Genomic DNA, 13,861 nt, shown 5'->3' on the forward strand with positions numbered 1-13,861 from the left:
TGAAAGATCCTAAAGACTCCACCAGAAAAACTCTTAGATATGGCAAAGTAGCAGAATATGAAATCAACATAAAAAAATTAACATCTTTTCTATATACCAACAACAAACAGGCAGGAAAATATATCAGGAAATCTATCCCATTTACAATAGCCTCAAAAAATACTTAGGTTTAACACATGTACAGGAAATCAATGCATGTCAAATCCCTGTATAGCTATTCTTATCTCAACAAGCAAAAACCCTTGGTCCTTCCTATTATTGCTTATACTCTCTCTTCAACAAAATTAGAAATAAGGACAGAATAGTTTCTGCCTCATAGCGAAGGGTAAGGGGGGGTAAGGGAGGGAGCGGGGAGGGGGGCAAGGGACGGGGCAGGGGGGAAGGGGGAAGAAATGACTCAAACAATGTGTGCACATATGAATAAAATAAAAAAATTTTTTAATAAAATAAAAATAAAAAATTGCTGGAAAAAGGAAAAAAAATACTTAGGTTTAAACTTAACCAAGGGTAGCAACAACCTCTACAATGAAAACTATAAAACATTGAAGAAGGAAATTGAAAAAGACATTAGAAGATGAAAACCCATGTTCATAAATTAGCAGAATTAATATTGTAAAAATTGCTATACTACCAAAAGCAATCTACAGATTCAATGCAATTCCCATTAAAATACCAATGTTATTCTTACAGAAATAGAAAACTCAATCAAAAAAATCATATGGAAGCATAAAAAACCCTGAATAGCCAAAGCAAACCTGAGCAAAAAGAGCAATGCTAAAGGTATCACAATACCTGACTTCAAATTATACTACAGAGCCATAGTAAGAAAAATAGCATGGTACTGGCACAAAAACAGACATGAAGACCAAGGGAACAGAATAGAAGACTCAGACACAAACAGATGGCAACTATAGCCCTCTGGGTTTTTTACAAAAGAGCTAAAAACACAAGTTGGAGAAAAGACAGCCACCTCAACAAATGGTGTTGTAGAAAACTGGATATTCTCATGTAGAAGACTTAAAATAGACCCTATCTCTCACCATGTAGAAAAATCAATTCATAATGGATCAAAGACCTAAATGTAAGGCCTAAATTTTGAAACTACTGCAGGAAAATACAGGGGATACACTTGATGTTATAGGCATAGGCAGTTATTCTCTAATTAGAACTTCAGTTGCTCAGAATATACAAACAAGAACTGACAACTGGTATCACACCAAATTAAAAACCTTCTGCACATCAAAGAAAACAATTTTCAGAATCAAGAGATAACCCACAGAATGGGAGAAAAATCTTTGCAAGTTATTAATCAATCAGGCAAAGGATTAATATCCAGCATACATAAATAATTCAAAATATTAAATACCAAAAGAACAAATAATCCAATTAATAAATTTAGTGGGCAAATGAATTAAATAGACAGTTCTCAAAAGAAGTCCAAATGACTAATACATGAAAAAATGTTTAATATCCTTAGCCAGTCAGAATGGCCATCAAGAAAACAAACAACAAATGCAGGCAATGATGCTGGGAATGTAAACTAGTGCAGCCACTGTGAAAATCAGAATAGAAGCTCCTCAAGAAACTAAACATGGGCCAGAGGAGTGGCTTAAGTGGTAGAGTGCCTGCCTAGGAAGTCTAACAAGCATGAAGGACTGAGTTCAATGCCCCCCCCACAAAAAAGAAATTAGAAATAGAACTACCATATGATCCTGCTATACTACTCTTGGGCATATATTCAAGGGAATGTAAATCAACATACAAGAGAGATATTTGCACACTCATGTTTGTAGCAGCACTATTTACAATAGCCAAGATATGGAATAAGCCTAGGTGCCAAACAACAAATAATTGCATAAAGAAAAATGTGGTGTCTATATGCAATGGAGCATTGTTCGGCCATAAAGAATGAAATTATTCATTTGTAGGAAAATGGATGAAACTGGAGATCATCATATTAAGCAAGATAAGCCAAGCTCAGAAAGACAAATATTGTGATTCCACTCATATGTGGAATCTAGACCTAAAAAACAATAATATGACATGATTATAAAAAGGGTACAGTTTAGGGGGGACCAGTGGGTGGGAGGAAGGGAAAGGAAAGTATGACGAGGGGTGAATATTGTAGAAGTACATTATATATACATGTATGAAAACAGCACAGTAAAACCCCCAAAAAACTTTTCAAAAGGAGGAGGGAGGGTTGTTAAGAAAGAATAACATAGATGGGATGAATTTGATCAAAGTATATTACATGCAAGTTGTTAAAATTACAATGAAACCCCTTTGTACAATTAATTCATGCTAAGAAAAACATTTTAAATCTCAAAGAATTCTCTCCTTCACAATAGCTTCAGAATTTGAATATTTAATGCTTCTTTTTCTCTTCTCTCAATAAAGCAATTTCTAAATTTTATGTATTTATTATTAGTAATTAATATATGTGACTGACATTGTAAATTTCTAGTAGAATTTTGAATAATCTGTAGAGTAGTACTTAATGGTATTAAGTACTTAATAGTATTGAAATTCAAGTCATATACATGGATTTTAAAAGATGCAGAACTATGCAGAATGTTACAATGATCTCATACAGTAAGAAAGCATTCTCTGTTAGGATGAAAACAAAAGGGAGAATGAACACAATCCTTGTCAAAATCTTTTGGGGGGGCCATGAGAAGAATGAAGTAAAATAATAAAGTTTCTAACTTTTTTTTTCATGTACTCTTTAAGTGTATATTATACACAGGAGATAACTTTATAGCTCTGAATCCGACTTGTTCATTTGGAAACATAAAATCCAAGTTAGCATATAAAGTCTTCCTGTTTGCGACATTAGATTAGTTTTTAATTCTCCAACAGTATTTTGTAATTAATTTATTGAATTTATTTTTATGTACATTAAACTTTTGACATAGGTTAAGTTGCTTAAAATTGAATTTTCAGTAAGCCAGTCTTCTTCCGTTTTTGTTACATTATGAGAAATAGACAAAAAAATTAAAACAGAAAGCCATCAACATTAAAACATCTCCTAAAAATCACTGCTATATGCAAAAAATTGTGTCTCCTCCACAGCTTCCAGTGGGTAAAACTCATTTGTTGAAAAAATTTTTAATTTTAAGGCACTAAATGGAAAATGAAGATAAGAATTAAAGGAGAAATGTCTCAAAGTTTACTGAGGAAAAGGTTAGACAAGTGATATTGTCTAATCATTTTTTCACAGGCAATATCAAACTTAGGATATCCTTTATGCTTCCATTTTGACACAGTCACTGTCTTTTTTAAAATAATATTCCTTTCTGATCATAGAATAATATGTAATCACTTTATAGAATTTGGAAAATAGACAAAGCCACAAGGGAAAACAAAAAAGTCACCCACAATTGTACTTCCTCATTTACTGTTAATATTATATTAGTACCTTCCTTTTATGTTTTTACTCAAAAAAGGGATCCTATTTAATATAAAGTTGTATGCCCTCTGTTTTCACTAAACATTAGACATTTTCACAAAACATTAAGTGTCTTTGAATTCAGTATTTTAATGATATTCCATCCTGGTGATAATCTTTGATCTAAATCTTTGTTCAAGTACTGAAAAATTTTTATCAAATTTTGTATCGCTGTTTCATTTGTAAATTAATTAATAAAATTTTAGCATGATATCTCTGTGCTCTGCAACTGTTCCTATAAAACAGGAATTATCACTGGGTACAGTGGTTCACACCTATAATCCCACCTACTAGGGAGACAGAGATTGGGATGATCACAGTTTGAGGTCAGCCTGGGCAAGAAAAAAATATTCCCCAGATCTCATCCCATCCAATAAGCTGGGTGTGGTGGCATGTGCCAGTGGTTCCAGCTACATGAGAGGGTTTAGGTCATAGTATCAAGGTCTAAGGTCAGCCCCAAGAAAAAATGCAAGAACCTACCTAAAAAATAACTGTATAGCTATCTTTATCTCAACCAGCAAAACCCCTTGTTCCTTCCTATTATTGCTTATACTCTCTCTACAACAAAATTAGAGATAAGGGCAAAATAGTTTCTGCTGGGTATTGAGGGGGGGAGCGGGAGGGGGTGGAGTGGGTGGTAAGGGAGGGGGTGGGGGCAGGGGGGAGAAATAAACCAAGCCTTGTATGCACATATGAATAATAAAAGAAAAATGAAAAAAAAAAAAAAAGAAAAAATGCAAGAACCTACCTAAAAAATAACTAAAAGCAAAAATATTAAATTTTAAAAGGCCTGGGGGCATGGCTTAAGTGGTAGAGTACCTGCCTGGAGAGAAAGAAGCAACCAAAAAAAAAACCAGGAATTGACTTTTTCCCAAAAAATAAATTCACCTTTTCTAATTATCTGCACATAACATCATTTGGGAAATAGGGGGAATCCCTTCATGAATATTGAATATTCAGGTTCTCCAGTCATGTTGAATCAATTTGGGTACTCTTTTTCTAGAAAATTTAATATTTTACCTATACTTACCAGTAAAAAAAAATTCTTCTCAAGTAAGGCATATTGTTACTAAGTATTGTAGCTATACGTATACTCCAAGATTATTTCAATGGGAAGTAAGAAAAGGCAAATAAGGCCACCATATTCAGAAACATGTCCACCAGCTTTTGAAAAATGTCTGTCTGCAGATACAATGACAACAATAACAAAAAAATTTACTGAATATTTTCAATGCTCTGCATACTAAGTGCTTTAGACATATGACCTCATATAATCCTTTAACAAGAAAAGATGAAGGATGGTGGAGTTAATTCAACATCCATGTCTGTGTGACTGAAACCATTTCCTTAACTGTGTTGCAATATAATGAGTCATTTCTCTCCACCATTCTTCAACTTTCTTTAATATGTTTACATACACTATTTCTCTCACCTGATACAAATTGTGATAGAATCTAAACTGCAAAAGGAACCAGCTATAAGAAACTTTCGTTTTCATTACCAATACATTGTAAGAGGAAGGCTTAGAAAATCCCAGTTTTCAAAACACTGAAAATATTATAACATTTTCTTGCCAAAGTGAAATTCTACCTGCAGTGTTGTCCTGCAGTATGTTAAATGACACAGAAATGATCATTTTACTTATGGTGCTACTATTATATCTTAATATTTAGAGCAGTATAAATTTCTCAGTGTATGGGACACTTAAAACATCACGTAATCTACAATTCTTAAAACAAAAGTGAAAATATCTCTTGTGAGAATGGCTGAACTGAGTGCCTTAGCAACCAAATCCTCAGGAATGGAATTATACTAATGAAGAATCAGTGACTAAAATGAAGAAGAATAAGCACTTAGCTCTTGGAGTAAATAAAGGAAAATATTACTATCACTTAGCAGCACTTGTAGAATCCAATTTGGAAAGTAAATACATAATTTGTTCGGTAGATACATTAGCATGGGCAAAAGGGAGGCAAAAAAGTCATTTGCTCATCTTGATCAGTTAACAGCCTATTAGTTCCTTAATATGATTTGCCTATATCCTTTGTGCTGAGATTCTCTGTATTATTGAAGTTAGCCTAATCCAGTTCTTTCGAGTGAACCACCATTTGTATTTGAACAAAGATTTTCTTGAAGGAAAAAAAAAGAAAAGGACATTGGAATAGTTCAATCACCCAAGAAGACAAGTAAAATATAACAGAAACAAAAACACAATGGGTGGTTGCCCACAAAGACTCCAACTAAAAGCAGCCATGATAGGTGCTATACCACCAGAGACAGAAATGAAATGCAGAGAAAGGAGTGTACCAACAAGTTCCTCATGCCACACAACTCAACAATTATCTCTGAAGTTCACTTTTATTTCATGTTTTCAAAAACATCCTCTAAGTCTGGGGGAGTGGTTCACGTGGTAGTGTGCTTGCCTCACAAGTGCAATGCCCTGAGTCCAACTCCAGTATGGGAAGGAGGAAGGCGGTTGTTAAGGGGATATAATAGAGGTGGTGAACTTGTTCAAGGTACACTGTACGCATGTATGAAATTATCACAATGAAATCCCTTTGTGTTATTAATGTATGATAAACAAAAAATAATAAATAAAATTCTTCAACGTAGGCATTAACTTTCTCTTAAGGCAATAATGTCTGCTTGGCTGGTATTGTTTTATCCTGTATCCAATGGTTATTGTCTCAAACTTGCATATAGCAGACAAACAACGTTAGCTATATCTTATTTATTAAAGTATGGATTTTATTAAAAAGTAGAAGTTGGGCAGCATGGATAAGGGAAAAATAATTTATCTACATAAATATTTCTGGCAGTTTACTAAGCATCATGCAAAAAAAAAAAGTTGAATGAGATGGATTTTTGTCAATTTGGAAAGTGTTTTGAGTTGGTGTGTCAGTCAGCTTTCCATCCCTGTGACAAAATGTCTGAGTTTTACCATTTAAAAGGAGGACAACTTTTTGTTGGTTTTTTTGTTGTTGTTGTTGTTGTTGGTTTTTGGTTTTTTTTTTTGGGGGGGTGGGTTTTGGCTCAGTTTCAAAGATTTTAGCCCATGGTTGGCTGGCTCCAGTGTTTTGGGCAGGATATCATGACTGGGAGCATGAAGTAAAGCTGCTTGCCTCATGACAGCTTGGAAGCAGAGAGAGAACAAGAGAGAAAGCAAGAAGAAGAATTTGGGGACAGAATATTTCCTACAAAGGCATGCCCCCAGAGACTTACTTCTACCATCTAGGCCCCTTCTCCTAACAGCCCATTCGGCTATGAACAATAGGTCAATCTATTGATAAGGTTAGTGGCCCTCATGATCCATTCACCTCTCAATGTGCCACCAGCTGGGCCATCAACACATGAGCTTTTGTGGGGACACTGCATATCCAAACCACAACAGTTGGTCTAACTTACATACAGACTAGTGGTAACGGTAAAAATGTGGACTGGCATGATCATCCTCTATCCCAATCTCCTTACATTGACCTTCTTATATTGTCATGGCCAAAAAGCTACAAGTTACTTTCCCAGGTTACCTTGCAGCTACGGGTTCTGGATATGACTTAAGTTCTGTTAACCACATGCACTTAAGACTTGAATTCAGAACAGAGTTCATCTTGGGGGAGATAGGATATGAGACTCTGCTTGCACTGCACTAGTGCAGGCAGAGCAGAAGTGCCATGGCTGTGGGTTTGGTACCAAGTTAGCAGAAGCAGCATTCTGGCTGTGGTGGCAGCTCCTTCAACAGTGTAGCAAGACTGTGGGAATTCATCCTAGTGGCTGCCTCCTCAGCTTAGTCTTCTTTTGAGTCCTAACAATTCTGGGGCCTAATAAATAATCAATAACCTGTATTAAATACCTTTCTGCTTAACACAGAACACATTCTGTTCTCTATAACTGAATCATAGTAGGATTATTTATACAGACTCAGTTTAGAGGGGCCTAGGAACAATAAGAAGTCCAAGATCATCTGGAGAGGTACCCTCTCTCAAAAGCAATAAAACCAATGCTCTAAGTGGAGAATATATTCTTAAAGAGAGATAATAATGACGCACATAGGCAAGTCCCTGTGACTGTCAATCAGGGAAAGTCTCTCACAGCCTACAAGAATCCAAGTCCAACATTTGATTGGGATATTTGGTTTCAATTATGAGGAACATGGCATACCTAATAAAACACTGTGGACAAAGAAAACAAGCAGTGCTGTAAAAATGAGCCACAAACCAATGATGTTAATGGATCTAATAATAACTTGATGCCTGACATCCACCATCCAATTGTCCGTGCTACTCCTAGAGCCAAAACTCTGGAAATTATGAAATCCTTATTATCAAAGCAACATGAAGAGTTCAGACATTTAAAGTAAGATCAATGGCCATGATAGGGCTTTTCCATAGGAACAGTGGAGGGAAAGTATCTAGAAGTTACTTGATCATCCTTTCAACTTCCCCTTTGCTTTCACACCTCATTATTCCCTGCAAGCCCCTATTATACTGTGACCAGTTACAAAGCCCAGAAAAAAGTCTTTTAATTGAAGATGTTGATCTGTGATTCAGCTGCTTCTCTCAAGGTCAACTCTACCTCATACAGCAGCAAGAAATCATTCATAAAGGCCCTGGACCACAAATTGGCAAGTCTATAAGGAAACAATTCTATATTGTTATAATTATAGGTAATTTATTACATTACAAACACGTGTATCTAACAAATGTCATTTAACTTTAGCTAGTGGTTCTCCCAAGTGACATCAGATGGTGATAGAACTAATATGCAATTAGTAAAAGGAAAATATCCTATGATAAATACATGGCATTGTAGCACAGAAGTACTGGTAAATTACCTAAATGTGAAAAAAACATCAGAGGGAAAAAGCTATATTAACTGACAGCTGTAAAAACAGTAATAATAGGAGTTAATGTCTGGTCAGAATTCTATCTTGACAAAGATAAAAGGCTTTTCAAGGTGTGTATTATCTGCATAATATTTATTATTAAATGCAAAGAACCTCACAATTATGCTTGCTTGAATCTCATTTAAATCTTAGTCATAGCTGGTACCAGTGGCTCATGCCTGTAACCCTAACTACTTGAAGGCAGAGATCTGGAGAAAGGAGGTTCAAAGCCAATCCAGGCAAAAAGTTCGTAAGACCTCATGTCAGTGGGGCATAGGTGCATGCCTGTCATCCCAGTGACAGCAGGAAGCCTATTTTGGAGGATCGTGGTCCAGAGCAACCTGGACAGAAAGCAAGCCGTATCTCCAAAGTCATCAAAGCAGAAAGGGCTGCAGGCATGGCTTACGGGTGGCATGTCTGCCTTGTGAGTGTGAAGTCCTGAGTTCCAACTTCAGTATCCCCCTCCCTAAAAAAGGTTTGAAGTCATGAATGAAGTTTTAAATTTTTTAATGTATGTAGTTACTTTTGTGCTTGGTGTGAAGTCATCTATAACTTTCACAGACTATTTCCCAGAACCACCTCAAGCACTTCAGTGCTCAGTCATTTGCATTTTTGAGGTGTTGAGGAACCTTGGTTGGTTTGGTAGAGTTAGTCAATAGCCCCAAACACCCTGAGACCACAGATTCTAGTCCAGAAAAGAAGCTGAATTGTTAGATGTTAAGGAAATCCCCTTAGGGGGATCACAGATAAGCTCAAAATTCAGAATGGACAAATCAGAACAAATATAAGAATAACTTGCTATTCAGCTTCACAAAAAGAGAGACTTGAGATACCAGTCAGGACAGGTAGTGCCACCTAGTGGTCAGCCAAAGTAGAAAAAAGAAATAGCCTCGTAGATTAACTTGTGCCACCTTGGCCTATTCCGGATTTGGAGCAGATAGAGATTCTCTTTTATCCATGAAATAAGCATTAGATCACCTGGAAGAATCTTTCTGTAATTTGGTCATTTCATTTTAAAGGATTACTCCCAAGTTATTAGTGTTTATCAAGAAAGATGAAAAGGAAGGAAACACATACTTCATAGAAATTTAGAATGATCACTCTTAAAAATACTGCTGTCTTGCTGCCAGGCATGGTGGCTCACACCTGTAATCCCAACTATTTGTGGGTGGAGGAAAGCCTGGGCAAAAACTTATTGAGGCCCCATCTCAATCAATAAGCTAGACATGGTGGTGTGTGCCTGTAATCCCAGCTAAATGAGAGGCCATAGGTAGGAGAATCATGATCTGAGGCTGGTCCCAGATACCCCCCCCAAAAAAAATCTCGAGACCCTACCTGAAAAATGACTCAAGCTAAAAGGGACTGGGGGTGTGGCTCAAGCTGTAGAGCAACTGCTAGCAAGGGCGAGACCCTAAGGTAAAAGCCCATTACCTTCCTCCCCTCACCCCAAAAAAAAAAAAACCTATCTTCCTACTTCAGAATTTCCCTGGGCCTCATTTAAATTGGAATTCAATAAGCATATCCTAATAAATGAACATCTGATCCTCTGGAAAGGAACATGATTGATTTTTTTTAAGTGAACACAAGTTAGTGTGTAGAAATTGACCAATTTCATGTATAGGAAAAATGAATAAGGAGTATATTAAAGGAATTTGTAGTCATCTCTATATACTCACCCCTTTGACATAAGCAATGTGTCTTCCCAATTCATTCTTCAGAACTTAATTAAATATCTCAGAGATTTTAAAGCGGTTGATGAAATGTCACAATGTACCCCCCAATACAGCAATATGGTAACATAAAAAGGAGAAAAAGTGGATGATAACATTCCATGGTCTATGAAAACTCAAATGCTAATGCCATTTTCAAATAGTAGATGACACAAGGGACATTTGATAATAAGCTGTTACTTTTTAAGTTTTCCTATCTCATACTATCAGAAAAAAAGCCTCACGGAAACAACTGTCCTTAATAGCCTTTTGAAATACAAACTAAGCAATAATGAGACCAGAAAGCAAACTACCCACAACCCAAGTTAAATCAATTAAACCATGAAATCACTAACCAGAGGATCTGTGAAAGATTTCAAAGGCCAGTGTCATTTGCAAGAAATGATCAAGACCTCTCTTTTCTTAATGTCTTTTATAGTCATCCTAGCAAGAATTTATTACACCAGTGACTACATTGTTAAATAAAAATTCCAGACTTAATTATTACTGATTTTACTTTTCAAACCAAAAAAAAAACCCTTCAGCATATGGTTTCTATCCTAAAAGTGATGACTGAACCATTTAAATCCACTTCTTGACCTGACCCCTGGCGAGCTGTTCCTCAGGCAGGCTGAGGAGACAGTTAACTGAATCTATAACCTGCTCTCAGGGCTTTCATTCCCCACACAAATTGCTCAGTTGAGTGACTAGCACATTTTACATTTTTCTGGTAAAATATTAACAGAACTAGCTTTCAGAGAGTTCAAGATTTAAACTCAAAACTGAGTTTAAATCCTGTCTTTGCCACTAACCAAACATGAGTTTTAAAGCAAGTTATTTAACCTCCCGACCTACTATTTATCTTTAAAGTCAGGGTAATAGTTACTGATCTCAAGGAATGACCAGGACTAGGTGAGGTGATCCAAGTCCTGCAAACTAGGCCCATAGTAAGCATGCAGAAATTTATTGATGTTCCTTATCAGTAATTTTTTTAGTGTTTAATATATGCCAGGCTCCATGCTGAGTGCTTGATGTGAGGATGAGAAAGACAGAAACACAGAACCTAAGAGAACACTAACAAAATAATTACAAATATCCATATATTATTATGTAAACAATGTCTGAGATGGTGATTACAGAGAATGAGAGAGAGGAGGACAAGAAAGTCTTCTCCAAAGGAAAAGCATTTAAACTGATAACTGAAGGATGACAAAGATCTGGTAGTGCAAAAAGGAGGAATGATGTTTGATGCAGAGAAAACAGGAAGTAAAAAAATCTCTTAAGAGTGTTGATCACAGTGGCTCAAGCGTGTAACCCCTGTTACTTGGGAAGTGGAGATAGTTTCCCTACTTATACTGTTTGGAAACTACTGCTATGCAATTTGTTGAATAAAGGCATAAAGGAGAAGGTGTCACCCAGGCTAAGTATCCATCTTATCACTGAAGTGGCTTGAGTATTTTACCTTATGGTATTATGGCTGTGCCTATATATGTATTTTCACTAAGTCCAATCAAATAATTTGGGGATTTTAAAGCGAGAGACCTTATAGGTTATACTTTGCACAAAATAAGAAAAGCCATGCACTGGTGGCTCACACCTATAATCCTAGCTACTTGAGAGACTGAGATCAGGAAGATGGCAGTTGGAGGCCAGCCTGGGCAAATAGTTCACAAGACCCCCATCTCCAAACTAACCAGAGCAAAATGGACTGAATGTGTGACTCAAGCAGTAGACTGTCTGCTTTGCAAATGTGAACCTCTGAGTTCAAACCCCAGTCCCACCAAAAAAAAAAAAGTTAAGGAAAAATATGGACTGGAAGTGTGGCTCAAGCAATAGAGCACCTACTTTGAAAGCACAAAGCTTAAGCCTCAGTTCCACCAAAAAGTAATAATTTTATATATTTATATATATAATTTTATATATTTATATATATAATTTTATATATTATATATTATATATCAAAGATATATAAAAAGCATAAAACATAAACGCCTGAGCTGGGCATGGTAGCACTCACCTATAATCCTAGCTACTCAGGAGGCAGAGGCAAGAGAATAACAAGACCTTATCTTAAAAACAAAATATCAAATAAAAGTGCTAAGGACATGGTTCAAGTGGTAGAATACACAAGCAGGAAGCCCTGGGTTTAATCCACAGTACTGAAAAAAACATTTAAAAAAAGACCATAAAGGCTATTCAGTGTTATTCCTGTTATTTATTCAAATGATATTAAAAAGTCTAAAATTATTAAAATTCCAATCCTTTTTGATGACCAAAATTTTCTTTTTTCATGAAAATGCTTTCATTTTATGGAGGCATATTTTAAATATAAATATAAAATTATAGTTTAACAAATAATTTACTTTTTGATCAACACAACTAAATTTGTACATCTAAAGATAGAAGTATAGTAAATAAATATATTCTAGAGCAGTATCAAAATATAATTTACAATTTCACATACTAATAGAGCCCCAAAATTTAATCTCAAAAAAATTTTTAAAGTATGTTATGAACTTTATTAAAAAAAATCTTTTTTCCCAGAAAGGTAGAATATTTTATCTGCATATACTTGATACTATTCTATGACACAAATGATTCAAAATGTTTAGCAAAATTCTCCTTAGACTTTTTTTTTAAGTTTCTCCTTTTTGTTACTGCTTTAAAAACATCTATGATTGAACCTAAGTCATTGCTGTCTCCAATTGAAATAAGGGTATCTTATTCACCTTTCAACCCTCCAAGCAGATAATAACCAGGAGTTATTTCTTAGAAGGAATTTTTCAGGTAACGGTACAGGGATGGGCTGTGCCGTTTTGTAAACTTTCACAAATTTATAACCATGATGTGTGTATGGACTGGTAATTACACTGGTATATCCTTCAATCTGTGTCGAGAACTTAAATGTATATTTTACCCAGGGCAGTAGTACTGGAACTGTGAATGAATAGCACAGCACCCTTTACCTCCTTATTCACTAACAGCTTGAGTGAAACTGTTAACTGGCCTTCTAACCCAGTACGATTTATATAAAGATCTACATGTATTTAGGTGTACCAGAAAACAGAAGGGCCATTATATGATCAGTCTTTTACATCTTTGGTGACTAACTGTGCTCCATTTGGAAGAACCATTTTTCTGAAAACTCATGTTGCTACCATACAATAGGCAATGACAATCACAGGCAGTAACAAGTATAGGAGAATAGGGAGGGTGTACACATGAAAACTGACCAGCAATAACAGGGGGCTCAATGAAGTGTGTTTTACCTGGAAAACGTCCACTTGCTAAAGTTAAAGGGGAAAATGTTGCAAATCCCACATCTTCAGGGAAAATACACTTATCTCTTTTTAGTTAATTATCAGTCACATTATAATATTGAATACAACAGTCCCAAGCAGGGGTAATTATTGCTTTTATAATTGAATTTATAAAGAGTTGCACATGATAAAATTACATAATTATTTTTAAAACATCACAGAAGCCTGAGATATACCTATTTCTAATCATTAGAACATGGACAACTGATCAGGACCCAGCTATGTTCTAGGCCCCGTGGAGCCCAAAGGTCAATCATCAGCTGTATTTTCTGCCACAATCAAAGAAAACACATTATATGTTCTTAGATGTCACTGAATGTAGGTGCTGTTTTGCATGGAAGGATACCAAAAGCAAATGAAATAACTATCCTGCACTGGGGAAAAACTACAAGAGAACATGACAGAGTGAAACAGGATGCTTAAAAAATGATTTGTCTCATCATAGTAGCATAAGAGCATCCCAAACTTACATGACTACACTAAAAATAAACCCTGCTCC

Source organism: Castor canadensis, chromosome 7, assembly GCF_047511655.1.
Source record: "Castor canadensis chromosome 7, mCasCan1.hap1v2, whole genome shotgun sequence".
Classification (NCBI taxonomy): Eukaryota; Metazoa; Chordata; class Mammalia; order Rodentia; family Castoridae; genus Castor; species Castor canadensis.